Consider the following 18,296-nt stretch of genomic DNA (forward strand, 5'->3'; position numbering starts at 1 on the left):
CCCCATCAGCATTCTGCACCAGCTGAAACTTCCAAACTAGGGCCAAGGGCAACCCCACATAGAGTGTATTGCAGTAATCCAGCCTCAAGGTTACCAGCACATGGACTATAGTGGTCAGGCTATCCCTGTAGAGGAATGGCCATAGCTGATGAACCAGACAAAGCTGGTAAAACGCACTCCTAGCCATAGAGGATATCTGGGCCTCTAGTGTCAAAAATGAATCCAGGAGTACCTCTAAGATATGGACCTGCTCCTTCACATGGGAATCACCTACACAAAGAGCCTCTATCTTCCAAGGATTCAAGCACAGTTTATTGGCCCTCATCAGTCCACTGCAGCATGCAGATACTGATCCAGAGCATGCACAGCCTCTCCTGATTCAGATGTTAGAGCTGCATGCCATCAGCATACTGCTGTCACCTTGCTCCAATCTCCTAATAACCACTCCCAATGGCTTCATATAGATGATAAAACGCACTGGGAAGAGAATAGCACCCTGTGGAACCCCATAGCACAAGTGCCAGGGGACCAAGGAACACTCGCTCACCCAGTGTCTCCGATACCCATCCCACTGAGTTCGTCCAGGAGGATACCATGGTCAATAGTATCAAATGCTGCTGAGAGATCAAGCAGAAGTGGCAGGGTCGCACTCCCTCCCCTCTCACGATAAAGGCAACCAAGGCTGATTCTGTTCTGAAACATGGTCTGAATCCAGATTGTGATGGATCTAGATAATCTCATTCTCATCAAAGAATACCTGCAGTGGCTCTACAAAAACCTTCTCCACCACCTTTGCCAAGAAAGGGGTGTTGGCAACTGATCTGTAGCAGTTATATTCCATTGGGTCCAGTATGGGCTTTTTAAGAAGTAGACACACCACCACGTCTTTAAGGGCAGTGGAAATCACACCATCACACAAAGATGCATTTACCATACCAGTGACGCATTCAGTTACCCCACTCTGGCTAGTTTTAATAAGCCAGAATAGACAGGGATCTAATGAGCAGGTGGTCAGGCGCATCACTGCAAGCATCTTGTCTACATCATTAGGCCACATTAACTGGAACTAATCCCACAATACTGGGTTTGATGATACATTGGACACCTCGGCTAGAACTGGCACAATAGTAGTGTCTAACCATTGTGGAGTTGAGCAGCTTTGTTTAGCCAGCTGGTTATAGCTGGATGCCATGAGCTCCAGAGGTCCGCCCCCCTGGTCAGGAGCAATCAGCCTCTGAACCACATGGAACAACTCAGCTGGCTGGCTCCTCAAGGACACAATGTAGGCAGCAAAGTAGGATCTCTTTACTTCCCTTGCTGCCATGTGTTAGGCCAGATTATTAAACTGAGCATGTGCTTGGTCGCCTCCAGATGTATGCCACATATGCTCTAGCCCTATCCTGGTCCATTTCATCAATGACAGTTCTTCCAAATACCAAGGAGCAAAGCAGGCTTCAGGGCACCAGAGAGGGCCCTCAGGAGTAAGTGTGCCAATGGCCCTGCAAGTCTCACCATTCCTTAGTGAGACGACGGCCTCAACAGGATCATCTGCTCTATCTACTGGAACATCCTCAGAGCAGCAGATCATCCTAACTGGCCCCCCTACTCCTGTTGTTGTTGTTATGTGCCTTCAAGTCGATTACAACTTATGGCGACCCTATGTATCAGTGACCTCCAAGAGCATCTGTCATGAACCACCCTGTTCAGATCTTGTAAGTTCAGGTCAGTGGCTTTCTTTATGGAATCAATCCATCTCTTGTTTGGCCTTCCTCTTTTTCTACTCCCTTTTGTTTTTCCCAGCATTATTGTCTTTTCCAGTGAATCTATAAAGCACAAGGTGATTTTCTTCTGAAATTCCTTGCTCCGTTCCATTATCCAATGTATGTTTGCGATATGATCTCTGGTGCCTCTTCCCTGTCTAAATCCAGCTTGGACTGGACAGCTTGGACCTACTCCTGCAGGAGAGAATTGTGGCTGCAAGACCAAACCTTACCAGGAAGTGGTCTGACCATGACCATCCCACCAATTTTCAGACCATCCACCCTCTTCACATGGAGCAAAGACTAGATTGAGCAGAGCTTGGAAATGTTATTTTTTAAATTAAAACTCCCATCAGCCCCAGCCAGCATGGCCACTGGACTGGGCTGATGAGAGTTGTAGTTCAAAAAAGTAACTTTTCCAAGCTCTGAGATTGAGAGTATCTCCTGCTCTGCTTGTTGGACTGATGACCATTTGAGACAGGCCTATAGTTGCCATGAACTCCCAAGGTTGACTTGAGGTGGCCTCAGCATGGATGTTGAAGTCACCCAAAACCCGCCATTCTGGGTTCCTCCAACACCACACTCAAGACAACCTCAGTCAGCTCAGTCAGGGAGGCTGTTGAGTAGCAAGGTGGGCAGTACACCAACAGCATCCTTAATCTGTCTCTTTGGCCCAACACCAGATGCAGGCCCTCCAGTCCTATTCCAAGACAGAAGGGTTTCCCAGTGATAGGGAGTGAACTCCTGTGAACCACAGCAATGCCTCCCCCTCACCCCTCCAGTCCTGGCTGATGTCACACCCTGTACCTGGGTGGGCCGCCCAGGTCCCCTACCCAAGTCTTGGTGATACACGCCAGGTCGGCCTGTTCATCCATGATCAAATCATGCATCAGCATGGTTTTATTATGGACCAACATGACATTCAGCAGTAGAATCACCAGACTGTTGGCAACAGTGGTAGAGCAACCATTAGTATCAGGAGTAGGGGATTATCATCAGGTGCAGGCACCTATCATCACCCCTCCAACATCTCCTTCTACTATGCCTACCCCTCCCCTCGATCCCTGAGATAGATTGCTCAACAACCGTCACTCACCATCTGAGATTGATATCAGGAGGAGTAATACATACAACCAGTATTCCTATATTGGAATATTGGAATTGCCACCCTGGGCTCCTGCCTGGAGGAAGAGCAGGATATAAATCTAATAAATAAATAAATATTGTCTAAATAAACATAACAGAAGCTGCTGTTGTGCAACTGTCCCTTTGAAACCTCTTCATAGAAAGAGCAGTTTGGGCCTTAACAATAAGCATAGTAGTCTGATCTGTTCCCATTCTAATTCAACCAAGATTTTTAAATCAATGGTTCGGATTCTGTTTTAGTGCTGTCTGGTTTTCAGCTGAGGTTTTGCTTGACTCTGATTTCCACTGTGTCATTCCACTGATAGCTTTATAGAAATATGAGGTTACTTAGCAGGCAAAGTGGCTTGACTAATAACATGCACAGCATGATCACAACGTGCTAGGCTGTCTCAGAAACCTGCCAGGTGAAGTTTAACTAATAATAGGTGTTTTAACATACTCCTACTGGCAATGTCCAAGGGTTGTTTCTGCTAATTCCATTTCCTTCAAATAGCTGAATTCCCCCCCCTTTTTTTGCCTCTTTTGACTTTATATCTTTTTTACACTTAAGAGGAAAAAAATAAGAGCTTTGTGGAAATGGTTAAAAGGTGTTGCAAGTAGGGATGGGGAGAAAATTGGATTGGTTCATAGTTAAATATGAACCTACTAGGGATGGGATCCGTTGGCCGGTGCCAGTTTGAAAACATGCCATGAACCTAACAGGCTAGTATCAATTTGAGTTTGTTTTTTGTCTGCTAGCCACTGTGTTTATCAATCCATGTTTTTTTTCTTGCAAAAAATATTGATATCAATAAATATTTTTAAAGGGAAATATTGATAAACTTATCATTCTTAATATTGATTTTTTTAAAACAAACAAACCCATTTTCAAAAACAGCAGTGGAAAATTGCTACAGTGATTCAGTTGTCCAACAAAAAGTGATCAAAACTGCACATATTAGGGGAATGTGTGGGAAAATTGCATTTATTCGTGAAAATAACATGCAAAATGCACTATATAAGGAAAATGGGCTTGCAAAAATGTGCCTACGGGGCAAAATTGCATACAAAAATATTTATATTAGGAGAAATGCACACTGAAACGCTGATGAATTCTCATGAGGACTTTTTTTTTTTTTATTGCAACGGATGCAAAAATGTGGTGAACTGATTGGAAAAATAAGAAACTGAGGGAAACAAAAAATGAGATATTAGTCCACCCCTGGTTGCAAGACTGGAACAGTAATTTTTCATTAGGCCTGAGAAGTCTGGCTATTTAATTCAACTCAATCAACACAAATCTGTTTTCTCATTCCTGTAAAAAGAGACATGGTTTTAAATATGTGTGATTGCGATTGGGATCGCTGCCATAGAGAAATATGGCATATGGACTCCCTGATGCTAGAAAATTGTGAGTGTGGAATGAACAATTGTGAAATTATTTCATATATTATCAGTGAGCAATGTAGTCAATGTGAGGTAATTATGCCCAGGCATGTATTATATATAATATATAGGTGGTATTCAATGCTACTCCTACTCAGAGTAGACCCATTGAAGTTAATAGACATGGCTAACTTATTATTTATTAGATTTATATCCTGTCCTTTCTCCCAGTAGGAGCCCAGGACGGCACTTAGCAACTTAGGTTCATTAATTTCAGCGGTCCTACTTTGAGTAGGACTTAAAACAACCCTATATTATTAAATACCAAGTTTAATGTAGCTCAAGAAAGTGACCTTGCTGAGGTTCAGATATAATGTTCCTGACATAACCATGGTCAGGAGATGAGGACTGTGCTATGGTTTTGCACGTTGCCTCTCCACCCTCCCCCTTTCCTGCATGTTGTACTTCATGAATTCCCCCCGCCCCATCTACAGTTGGATTAAACCATAGTGCAGTGTTATATGTGTATTTTTCTACCTGGATTCCCTCTTAACTAGGCTTTGCAAACTGGTTACAAGGGAAGATTTGGTTAACATTAACCATGGTTAGTTAGCATTAACCAATGTGAGTCAATGCTGAGGTAACATTTCGACATGGTTAAAGCAAACTATGAAAGGGAGGATGAATTTGAACAGGAGAGTGATACAGGCAGGAGCAAGAACCCCATGACCTGCTTCTGATTTCCTAACCATGGTTATGTCAGAAATGTTATGTCTGCATTCAGCTACTGTCTGTCTTTGTGATACCTTTTCAGCCGAAGAAGGGAAAGGCTATCAATGGTTGCTAGCCATCATGACCACCTTCTACCTTCACTGTTGGAAGAAGTGTGCCTCTACATACCAGTTGCTGGGAATCACAGGTGGGGAGTGTGCTCTTGCGCTGAGGTCCTGCTTGTGGACTTCCCATAAGCATCTGGCTGGCCCTTGTGAGAACAGAGCCCTGGACTAGATGGGCCACTGGCTTGATCCAACAGGGCTTTTCTTAGATTTTTAGCATGTTTTCAGTTCATGCCTAGTTGGGTTTTCACAGCATATTCATCTTGTTTTCTTGATGAACTCTCTTGTAGGCCTCCCCACCATACCACCTCCTCCCTTCCCCCCCCCTCTCTCTCCTTTCCAAGATTAGTTCCACGCCATTTGTGGTTTTGTGCCAACTTCCTTAAAAAACCCCAACAACTACAAGTTAGCTTTCCAAGAACTCTGATCCACAGCTGTGAGCTGAGCATCTGAATGATCAATTTTATTGATTCCCCCCCCCCAAATGCCTTCAGTCAGAATGATCGCAATGTGCTAGGCTGTCTCAGAAATCTGCCAGGCGCATTATCGGTTGAATTGCTTCCTTTCCGTGTTTCTACAGTGTCTACCCCTCCCACCCTCCTTCTGCCTTTCACTCACTCACTCACACTGTAACTTTTCCAGGAAGCATAGAATATATGAACATATTAAGATATTAAAGGATATCTAATATTAAAATAATAATAGCAAACATGCATTCTCATATATTGCAAGAGGGTTGGCAATGTCGTGCAAACCTATAGCCCTTTTCACGTCTTTCTTCAGTATATACACCAAATGGAGAAGGGGCTGTTCCTGCTGGCTTCGCTTGTCAAGGTACACATGCTGCGCGGAACATCTACCAAGAATGAAATTTCTACCATGGATGGCCTATGCTCATATAGTTACAGCTTCTATGTAATCAAGAAACCTGATATCACAGGCTTCCTAATTTCTTTCTAGTTGTGAATACGCACTAATGAAAAATGCAAAAAAAAAACCCCAAAACTATTTGGGAGGGTACATATGAGAAGCATTATGTTCTTGGCTGAATAATTTCTTGGAGTCCGAGCCCCATCAGACTGTCAGTGTGGCCTGTTGTCAGAGATGAAGGGGGTTGTAATCCATGAACATTTGGAGGGCCTCAGTTTCCCCATTTCTGGTCTAGATGTACCCGTATTGTCTGGGTCTTGTCCAAGACCACCCACCCAGGCCTTGCCCAATGATCAGAGTCCTCTCCAAAGATCTCAACAGGAGAGAAAATCCATCAAGTATTTGGGGCAGGGATGTAGTCACCCAGGGTCTCGGGGTCTTAGATCCCTTACTTTTTGGGGGAGCAGGGTCCCTATGACTCCAGCATCCTACAAGCTAGTCAGCATGAAAGAGGAGTGTGTTAACCACTGAGAAAAGTCTTCTAACATGCTTCCTTATCCTTTCCAGCTGATTGGAGCCAATCAGAGTGAAAGGAGGTGCGTCAGACTCTTCACAGTAACTAACACTCTTTCCTTTCATGCTGATTGGCTCTTAGGGACGTCTGTTGTTGTGGGAGAAGGCGTTAACAAGGATTTACTTCTCAACCCAGCAGGATAAAAAGGGTGTGTGTGGCTGTGACTATCATGAAGGGACCCTGCACTTCTGAATTTGCCACTGTGCTACTGTTTTGGGCACAAGCCATTCAGGGCCTTATAAGTCAACATCTTAAATTGGGCTTTGATTTGAATAGGCACTCAGCTCACAGGTAATAGGCCAGTTTGGGTTATTTTTAATTCCTGCAGTGTCAGAAGTCTTCTCACTAAGGAAGCAACCCTATTCCAGGTCTGTACCACTTCAGACTGAAAGTAGGGGTCCATAGGATTGAATGCCTCTCAATTTAGAAACATTCCCCGCACGTAGAAAACTGACACATCAGTGAAAAGGCTAGCCTTTCTCCCTGCTTTTTTATTTATTTATTTATTATTTGATTTATTTCTCGCCCTTCCTCCCAGCCGGAGCCTAGGGTGGTTTTCCAGGTTCTACGTGCAGGGGATTTATCCATTTATATCTTTGGTCTATTGGCGCACTTGACACAACAGCCTGAAGTGGTTCTGTTGAGACACAGGTTTAGGACCAAAAGCTTGAAGGCCCAGCTTAGCTGCATTCATTGGAGAGGGCAGCAAGCATTTGAGTTGCACAGAACTCTTGCATTTTACTGTCTGTCCTGAAAGCTTGCTTGCTTACTCACCCAGAGGAAGCAATGGAAAGTAGCCTGTGTTTGTCCATATTCTTCCAAGTGGTGTCTTCCAATGAGTGTGAACTGGTCCAAGTAATGTGGCTTTGAACTGGGATTTCCTTTTCAGGAAGGAAAGCTGAGGGGTTGGGGGGAGATTCACAGCTTTTGTCATAAATGGAATATCCAAGACAGGAAAGGAAATGTTCATAGGAAGGATGATACTAGACAGAAGGGAGACAGCAAGTGCAGAGGAGCCGAGTGTGTTAGATTTCTTGGATGCATAATCAATAGAGTCAATCCTTTTCCACCCAGATTACCCAGCTGTCATCGATGAGGACTTGCTCATTAACTCACAAGCTCCCTGTTTCAAAGGTTAGCATGAAGTATATCAAAAATAAAACCCAATTCTGCACAGATTTTGTTTCCTTTTGCCTTTTATTATCATCATCATCATCACCACCACCTATAAAGAGGGAAGAAGGGCGGGATATAAATGTAATAAATACATATCCCTGCCCTTCGTATTTTGTTTTGTCTTTAAGTGGCAGGTGAAAGACCATAACGCTGGAGCAGCATATCAAAGCAGCACATTAGGAAGACACTTCCTTCCCTGTAAGCCCTGCAACTTCTTATCTCTCTTTCTCTTCCTTCCCAAACCTGACTGGTAGGGGATAACTAGCTAGGCAAGGAACTGTTTTCAAGATCTGAAGTAAATAAATAACAGGCACACACTGTAGAGCAGAGGATGAGAGCTGTGACCCTCTAGATGAGATGCGGGGAACCTTTAGTCCTCCAGATGTTGCTGCTCCCATCAGCTCTAGCAAGCATGGTCAGGGATGGTGGAAGGTGTGATTCACCAACACCTAGAGGTCCAAATGTTCCCCATCCCCTGCTCTGGATGTTGTTGGACTCCAACTCCCATCAGCCCCAACCAACATGGCCAGTGGCTTGGGCTGATGGGAGTTAGTAGTCCAATGACATCTAAAGGGACATAGCTATCTCACCTCTCCCACAGAGGTTACTGACACGATCCATTGTCAATATCTTCATCAGGAGATATTCAGTACAACTCTTATTTATTTATTATTTATTTGTTTATTACATTCATACCCCACCTTTATTTTCATGATTGAAACCCAAGGCGGCTTACATATGGTTCCCAAGCGGTCTCCCATCCAGACACTGGCCAGACCTGACCCTGCTTAGCTTCAGCAGGGAGCTGGCCTTACGTGCCTTTAGACCATAGCCTGGGACTCTTCCAAAAGCTTGATGGAATATTCCCAAAGGGTGGCTGTATTTAATATGTACCGGGGGGGGGCAGTGGGCAGTCTATCTCAAAGACTAATTGATTTAGCATGGCAGAAGCCATGGACCAAATTCAGCTTCTGGTTTTGATCTATAAAGCCCTATGCAGCTTAAGACCAGGATACCTGAAAGATCGTCTTACCCCTTATATGCCCAGTCGATCACTATGCTGTGCAGGTGAGGGCCTCCTGCAGATACCATCTTATCAGGAGGTCCGCTCCACCCAACACAGAAAGCAGACCTTTAGTATGATAGCACCTACGCTTTGGAATTTCCTCCCCTTAAATATTAGATAGAAGCCATGTCTATTATCTTTTTGGTGCGTACTGAAGACCTTCCTCTTTCAGCAAGCCTTTTAAGAAGTCTGAGTCTGTGTTGAAACTGCTTTTTAAGATGGTTATAAAGCTGTGGTTTTTTAAAAGATGTTTTGTTTTAATATATTCGAAAGTCTGTTTTATGATGTTCAACAACAATGCTGGGGAAAACAGAAGGGAGCAGAAAAAGAGGAAGGCCAAACCAGAGATGGATTGATTCCATAAAGGAAGCCACAAACCTGAACTTACAAGATCTGAACAAGGTGATTTAGAACAGATGCTATTGGAGGTCATTGATTCATAGTGTTGCCATAAGTCGTAATCGACTTGAAGGCATATAACAACAACATAGTGTTTTTGTTTGCCACCCTGGACTACTTCTGGGAGGAAGGGTGGAATATAAATATAATTCATTCATTCATTAGGTAATAATAAGCCAGTGATTGAGAACCTCAGGCCTGGGGGCTGAATGCAGCCTCTATCTGCCTCTCCCCAAGCTCCCTGTTTTCATTCCAGGCCACACCCATCACTGGCCGTGCTTCCCACCTGAGTGTTGTTGGGCTTTTCCTGTCTGGAATGTGTCCTTGAACTTTGATCATGACTCTTGCTTGCCCAGATGGGGGCTAGAGAGGGGCATATGAGTGTATGTCGAAACTAACCTATTGTGCAAAGGTAAAAATTACATTTGTTGCTCTGCCCACTTTTCCCCCTGGCCTGCCCACCAATGGCATCTGGCCCTTGGAAGGTAGCTCAAAACGGAATGTGGTCCTCAGGCTAAGAAAGGTTTGGCACCTCTGGCTTTTGTGCATGGGAGCTCAGCTTCATCAGGTATGTGCACTGCACAGAGACATAGATGCACAGCTCATTTGATTTGATTAGATTGTGATACTCTGTGTTTTGCTCTCTCTTATTTGCATAGACCAGGTATTTTGGGTTTTTTCTGCCCCCCAGAGGTTTCCCCACACCCACTTCTACTTTTTCACTTGCTCTCTGAAAAATTGCTGATCACAGATCAGTTCCATAAATCTTACAGAAAATCAGTCAGAAAAACACATATGGTGATATCCTGGAGACAGCTTTGCCATATGTGTAGAGCCCCTGGAAAAATGTGTGTGTGTTTGTTTCTGTGTGCGTGTGTATGTGTGTGTTCTCATATTGTTTATAGCGCCTAAAGTTGAAGTTGTGCTATGTTCCCCACCTGTCTTCCCTGTCTGCATCTTATGTTGGTTTCTCTTTCCTTAAGATGAGAATTCCCAGTGTACTAATTATAAAACATTGTCATCTTACTAGTTTTTTCTGCTGCAGGAAAATGGATAAGAAAACAGTTGATTACAGAAGGGATAGGGAGATGCATTTCTTTCCCCCTTTCTTTTCTTTTCTTTCTTTCTTGCTTCAGGTGGTAGATATTTTTAATAGCTTTCTCTCTTTTTTCTTTGATGATGAGGGGGCGGAGAGGAGGAGGAACATCACACCATGTCCTGTCGCTTAAGAGCAGTTCAAGGCCGCTTAAGAGCAGTACATGGCAACATCTTAGAAACTATGATTGGCCAAAGAGATTGCAACTTAGCTTTGGTCCATTTTAAAAGAGACACAGGATTTTATTTTTTTAAAAAACAGGATAACCTTTCCCGTACACTGGATGCCTCTCTTTTAACATTTATTCTACACCTGCAGGAGTTGATTTTAGTCAACACTCAGGTACAGAACATAATGCAGTTGTCTGTCTAAAACTCAGGATCCCTCCCTTTGTTATTTCAGTCTACTAATACTATCTACACGTACCCTGCCTATCATAATTTCAGACATTTTGCTAGTGAATGTAATAATATTCACTAATAGGGGAGGAGGAAGGACAAAGGGGAGGGGGGAGGGAAGCAGGCGGGAGGGGAACGGGATAAGGAGGACAGGTTTGAACATTTGCATGTTTGTGAAATTCAGTGGGATTTATTCTTGTGTAATCATGCTTAGAATAGGTGAAATTGAACAGGGAAGGAAGAGAAGGGTAGGGGTGGGAGGGGGAAGGAAGGGGAAGGGTAGGAGGGTAGGGTAGGCTTGATTATTTGCATGCTTATTGAGTTCAGTGGGATTTACTCCTGTACAACCATGCTTAGGATAGGTGAAACTGACCTGGGGGAGGGGCAGGGAGAGGGGGAAGGGGGAGGGGAAGAGTAATGGGGAAGGGAGAGGGAGGGGAGGAGATTGGGTGGATGGTCACTAGGCAGACATAAACCCCCTTTCCTTTCCAAAAGGAAAACGTTGTTAACAGTATCAGTATAACAGTTTTGGGGGGATTCCCCCACATTTTTTATTCTACAGCAGACACGTGTAGTCTCCCACCCAAATTTAAACCAAAGCTGTCCCTGGCAACCTCCACACCAGACCTTTATTCCACTTTAGACAGTCATGGCTTCCCTCAAAGAATCCTGGGAAGTGTATTTTGTGAAGGGTGCTGAGAGTTGCTAGGAGATGCCCTATTTCCCCCACAGAGCTACAATCCCCAGAAGAAGGGCTGACTGTTAAACCACTCTGGCCACTGGAGCTGTGTCAGGGGAATAGAGGATTCTTTGGGGGAAGCCATGACTGTTTAAAGTGGAATAAACGTCTGGTGTGGGTGTAACATCCTGGTTAGCCATGCCAAACAGCTGTGAGTCTGGCTTTTAGAACACTGATAGTTCTTACTGAGCATGCCTGAGCTATCATAGACTTCAATGTTAAATTTCTTAAATTAATTAAAAATCAGTCATGAATTTTTTTAACTTTTAAACTGCAGAGGATGAAGGTCAGGGTATGGGGCAAGGCCAGACATAGTTTTACATGTACTCTGTGAACATAGGTGATTTTTAATTAATTTCAACAAATTATGAGAACACTGACAAAAAAGTCCAACAGGAGTCTGGATTTTTTTCTCTTGTTTTACACTTTCAATTCTCGATTCTCTCGGAGTGATTTGTCTATCAACATGAAAACTTAGAGGGTTGTTAAGCAAGTGTTTCTGAGTTCAGGACTATAAATTTTGTAAGATTTTATTTTGAAATTAACTTATGGGAAGCGGCAGAATGGCATGGGGGTATTTTCAATTTAACATGGCAGAATGTGAAAAATCCATGTTGGCCATAGTATACAGCCAGTCTCAACAAAGATTGTTTCTGAGCATAACAAGAGTGTATTTCTTTTCTCACTGAGCAACCAGAGCTGGTTCTCAGATGAGAGAGAAGGGATTCCAAGTCAGATGCTAGCCTTTAATTAAGCAGCGGATGTTGGAGAACAATTTCCACCCTTTTGTAACTGAACTATTCTTAAATGTTCTGTGTTAGTTTTTATTATCATCTCTCTCTGTTGCAACTGCTGTATCCCAGAAAGTGAATGTAAATATCAGTTGGAGCTTTAACTTTTTATTCTCTGTTGGCTGACGATGTAAGTGAGAAGCTCTGATTTGCCATTTCAAAGTGTTAACATTTCTACCCTGATATCAGAGCTTGGAAAAGTTACTTTTTTGAACTACAACTCCCATCAGCCCCAGCCAGCATGGCCAGTGGATTGGGCTGATGGGAGTTGTAGTTCAAAAAAGTAACTTTTCCAAGCTCTGATACAGATACAAATGTTCTCCCGGTGTCTGCGAAACACTTTAAGGTACTTTATCTGGTGTTCTTAGGGGAAGGCGGGGAGAGAGACAGGCCTCCTTTCCTGTGCTGTTGTTAGTTGTCTGTTGTGAACAATCCAAGCAGCAACCTTTGGTCAAAAGGGGAGAGAGGAAGCTGTTGCCAAAAGCCACAACAGGAAGAAAGGAGAAGAGTTAGACCCATTTGGTGATATCCAACTGCATCAGGGTAGATCCACTGAATCCATTTGTTTCATTGGGTTTATTCTGAGTAGGACTAACACTGGACATTGCTCATGATCAGAAGAGGAAACATTAAGACATTAAGGCTGCGTGAATATGGGTGAGATAGATAGATAGACTGACTGACTGATGGACAGATAGATAGATAGATAGATGATAGATAGCTTTGTTTTAATATTCATTCCTTCACACTAGTTTTGTTACATTGTAATTATTTTGTTTGGCCCTTTTCCTCCCTTGTGGCTAGCGATGGAGGAGAAATTCAATTCAGTTTGCATTTGAAGCTGCATCTATCAAAATTGTATTATTATTATTATTATTATTTCCATTTATAGACAGCTTACTATCTAAAAGAGCTCAAAGCTGTTTACAATAGATTACACAATAAAAATATATCAAATTAATTTACAAAGCAAAATACATAAACAATATCCATATCCATAAACATATCCATAAACACAGTATAAAAGTCACCATTCTGAGATTTCAATAGGCACTGGCCACACACGTTCAAACCTATCACCAAAGCCAGAAGGACTAGAAGTTTGGTTTAAAAAAACCCCACCAGATTCTGTATTCAACACCAAAATCCCATGGTTCTACAGATTATGTAGAGCCTATCTTGTTTCTCTAAATTTGCTTTTCTTCTGTTATAGCCACCCATTTTGGTCTACAGCCATGATCAAAACTAAGTTATGCATTCAATACATTCACAGTTTACATACCAGGTCGTAAGGTCTGAGTGTAGCCAAGTCCGATAAGGCTGGCATTATTGACTTTGGCCGAGACAGAAGCTTTATCATCCAGCTGGTACTTGGTGGCAATGCCAAACCAAGTGTTATTACTGCCAGCAGTCCAAGCAAGACTTACAGATGTTTCAGCCTTGTCATTAACCTTCTGATAGATGGAGCCACCAAATTCAGTGCCATCATTCATGTTTGTGTGCAGCTGGAAGTCTGCTGCCTTGTATCTCAATGCAAAATTATTCTGGGACAGTTTGGACTTGGCTGTGTGAAAAGCCATCTGATAGGCAGCAAGGCAACCATCATAGCCCAAAGCAGCCCAGCCATGGATGGTTGGTCCAGCAAGGTCAATGTCAACATTACAACCCATGTTTATAGGACATCTTCAACTTCCCACTTTTCTTCCCTGTGTTTGGTACAAACATGGTTTCAAGGGTCAGCTTCAGCCCCTCAGCCAACTTATCCTCAATGGACAGTTCCGTCCCCAAGGTGTTGTCAGTGTTCCATTTCTGGGTGAACGTAAGTCCATAGTCCTTGAACTTATATTTGGTCTCTAGGCTGCCTGAGGCTTTGCCTGTGTCTGTGTTGGAGGAACCGGTGATGATAAATTCCACTCCACTGGAAGACTTGGTCTTCAACTCTAACTTGACCATTCCAAACCCATATCCTTTATTGAATACATCCCTGGCAGATTTCCCCAGGTCATAGTATGATGGTGGGATAGCCATGGGGTCTCAAGGCCGCTGCCACTGCTGCCTCCATCCATCTGTCCCTCCTTGTCAAGCTGAAGGTCTCTCAAATTTGCACTTTCCAAAATAATACGAGAACAAAAACATAGCTATCGTCCAAAATTCACACTTGTCCAAATTTTGCAATGCAGTTCACCAACCACTATTTACAAAAATGCATATGTTAAGGGATAGTGTTTGTAAAATTGAATACATGAGTGAAAATAACATACAAAAATGCATTGCTGAACACTGCCTACAAAAATGTGTTTTCTAGGAGAAATTTGCACTAAAATGCTAGAGGATTTTCATGAGGATTGTTTTTTTAAAAAAAACCAAGTTGCTGCAGAAATGTAGAGAACTGTATCTGAGGTTAGAAAAATGAGAAACAGAACCGAAATTGACAGAACTTTCCATCCCTACTTGTGGCAGCAACTGTAGCAGAGGTGATTTTAGTGGTTATGTCTTAGTAGCCACCATATTGTTTTCCCAGAATGCTCCAGACATTGCAGTGTTCCAGAAGGTTGCAGTGAAGGGGGAAGGAAGAATGGAAGCTGCTACTCAAAAACGGTGGCTTTCTCAGCACTGCCATTCCCATCCTGAATGCCCTTGAATGACACAATATCCAGGGCATTCTGGAAATTAAAATAGTGGCTCCTGAAGCAGCTGCTGCTGCCACAGAAACATACTCATGAATTGGATAATGGAAACAAATCCATATGTACTCATTCATAACTGATTTGTTACTTACTTACCTACTTACTTACCTACTTACTTATTTGATTTCTGTCCCGTCCTTCCTCCCTGCAGGGGCCCAGGGTGGCAAACAAAAGCACTAAAAACACTTTAAAACATCATAAAAACAGACTTTAAAATACATTAAAACAAAGCAACTTTTAAAACATTTTTAAAAAAAGCTTTGAAGAGTTCTTTAAAAAAAGTTTAAAAACATATTGTTTTTTTAAAAAGTTTAAAAACATATTAAAAAAACAATTCCCACTTACTTACAGCATTCATAATTGTACTATATGTGTCCTATCTGGGTCAATTTTTAATTTGACCCATCTTCAGTTAAAATGTCTGATAAAACTGACATAAGATCTGGTGTGACTAGTAACTCTGTCCGTGGGCAGATCCACACCATATGTTTAAAGCACACTCAACACACCTTTAAAGCACATGATATCCCCTCAAGAATCATGGGAATTGTAGTTTGTTAAGAGTGCTGGGAAATTGTAGGTCTGTGAGGGGAAAACCACAGTTCTCAGGATTCTTTAGAGGAAGTCAATGTTCTTTCAATGTGCGCTGGGTGCAAGGTTGTAGTCATCCAGGGTTGCAGGGGGTCGTAGTCCTGTTCCTTTTGGGGAGCAGGGTCCCAGCCATGTCCCTATGTATGAGCCAATCAGCATGAAGAGGGAACATGTTAGCCACTGAGAAGAGTCCTCATCCTTTCATCCTCATTGGAGTCAATCAGAGTGAAAGGAGGTGAATCAGCCACTGAGAACACTCTTATCAGTAGCTAATGTAGGGCCTCTCCTTTTATGCTGATTGACTGCTGGGGATGTCTGTTATAGTGGAGTGTGGACTCACAAGAAGACAGGAAGGGTAAGGGAGGCAAGGGAAAGTGGAAAAGGATGTGTGGCTGAAATGGGGTGTGGCGTGACTATCATGAAGGGACCCTGCACTTCTGAATTTGCTGCTACACTACTGGTTGGATGTGATTTAAGTGTATGATGTGGATCTGTAATCTGTCCAAGTAATCTCCAAGCCTTAGCCATGAACTTGCTAAGTGGTCTTAGGCTGGCTACTCTTCTCTTGGGTTAAAAACTAACTAGAGCAGAATTAACATTTCAGATTTTTTTTTTTAAAAAAATGCAGTCTGAAGGTTGGTGCCAAAACTGGACTTTGAGATTGGGCAACTGTTCATTTATGGATTGGTTGAGTGAAAAGTTAATACAACATTGTCTAATACAACATTGTCTAAATTTCATGGCAAGTAATCTATCAGATATTGTCAACTGTTCACTGCTACTTGCCAGACAGAGTCGAAAACTGACTGCTGTAAAAACTGTAAAAACTGACTGCTACTGTATGTTAGCTACTGGTTAATATTGCAGAATGTAATACAGAATAACAAAAACTTGCCAAATAAGAGTATTCTTATTCTTGATCCTCCAGATTAAGAGAATGTAGGTTATTTAGAGAATGTAGGTTATCAACATTAGCAGGGTAAAGTTTTTTGGGGGGAAATTGATGCTTTTTTGGTGTTTTTTAAAATACAAATGCATTTTAGATCTAACACTGGCCAACTTTATAGAGTTAAAATATGAAGTTGGAAGGGGTCTTGAAATGAAATGGACTGCCTTCAAGTCGATCCCGATTTATGGCGACCCTATGAATACGGTTTTCATGGTAAGCAGTATTCAGAGGTGGTTTACCATTGCCTTCCTCTGAGGCTGAGAGGCAATGACTGGCCCAAAGTCACCCAGTGAGCTTCATGGCTATGCGGAGATTCGAACCCTGGTCTCCCAGGTTGTAGTCCAGCACCTTAACCACAATGGCTCTTGGAAAGGGTCTTAGAGGTCATCCTATTCATCCCTGTGCTCAATGCAGGATCTGCCATGCAGGTTGCAACAACTTTGTTTATGTTTGAAGCCGAATCTATCAAATTTGCACTTTCTGAAACAATATGAGAACTGACACACTGCCATCCTTCAAACTTTGCCCTTATCTGAATTTTGCCCACGTAGTTCTCCAACCAGTTTACAAAAATATATACATTAGGGGAAAGTGTGTACAAAAATGGATATATTTGTGAGAATAACTTACAAAAATGCATTTATATTCAGACAAATTACTTGCAAAGATGTATACGTTAGTCAAAACTGCATACAGAAATGTATTCATTAGGAGAAATTCACACTAAATTGCTGATGAATTTTCATTTTTTTAAAGTCACAAATTGCTGCAGAATTGTAGAGAACTGAATTTCAGACTGGACAGATGGGAAATAGAGAGAACTGTGGATGACATATCCTTGCTCCTTGGTTGCAATTGGCCACCAACATGGAGCCCTGAAGGTGTGAATGAGTCCTAAGGCAGAAAAGTAGAAGAAAACTAGGTAGTCAGCTGATAACATCAATTTTTCTTTTCTTTTTTTAAAATAATTTGAGACACTTTTTCCTGCCTCCAGCAGGATTTTTCAGTACCAAACACATCCCCTGCCATATCCATTTCAGCCATTTCTATATCACTTGCCCAATAATGGTATGAATCAGTCCAAAAAGACTAGTGACTTAATACTTATAACTTATTAACCGAGCAATCCAAATGCCAGGAGCCAGCAGAAGATGGGCTCGTGAAAGAGGAGGAGCCACCGGAAAGCCCCACAGAATCCACCTCCCACTAGGGAGCCACCAGCCTGGCTGAACGCCAGCTCAGTTGGGAGCCAGGCACATAAGCCGGCCAGGAAATGTCGGCGCCAATGAATTGGCTTCCCAGGGAGTAAGCACTGTACAGGCCCATTGCCATTTTTTTTACTGCACCTGCCTTCTGCCTGATGGAGTTTCCTGGAGGATCTGAACCCGGGGAAGGGCTACTAAAGACAGTACTGTGATTCCAGTGCTTGGCTATTTCCATTTTGGCCAGTGCCAGCAGAAACAGACTCAAATGCTTATAGGATATCCGGCTTAAGTCCTTTGGGAAGATAGACAGTAGGGCGAGACAGGGACTCAGTCAAATTATCTGGCATACTATTAAAGAGATTTCAGTTCTGATATAACAAGAAGCCATGGTTTCCCATTATGTGAATGAGTTACAGTGAGGCTCAGGTTGCTCTCATGGCTTCCTCTCCCATCTCCTCCTCTTCCATGTGCCAGAGGAGGAGACCAGAAACATCCATTTCCCATTTTAAACTCACCAGTTTCTGTGACATCAAAACCTGAGAACCGTGGTCCGTAGCATAGTGGCAAATTCAGAAGTGCAGGGTCCATTCATGACAGTCACTGCCACATGCACCCTTCTTTTTTGCTGCTGGGTTGAGAATTAAATCC

General features: G+C 42.7%; 1 long non-coding RNA gene and 1 pseudogene across 2 annotated transcripts in view; one reads left to right on the forward strand and one right to left on the reverse strand.

Moving 5' to 3' along the window:
• The window catches only part of LOC133369401 (uncharacterized), a 342,164-nt gene that overhangs the window by 170,840 nt on the left and 153,028 nt on the right, over positions 1-18,296 (forward strand). The window lies entirely within an intron of this gene.
• On the reverse strand, positions 13,491-14,254 carry LOC133369004 (voltage-dependent anion-selective channel protein 3-like; annotated as a pseudogene).

This window comes from Rhineura floridana, chromosome 13, assembly GCF_030035675.1.
Source record: "Rhineura floridana isolate rRhiFlo1 chromosome 13, rRhiFlo1.hap2, whole genome shotgun sequence".
Taxonomy (NCBI): domain Eukaryota; kingdom Metazoa; phylum Chordata; class Lepidosauria; order Squamata; family Rhineuridae; genus Rhineura; species Rhineura floridana.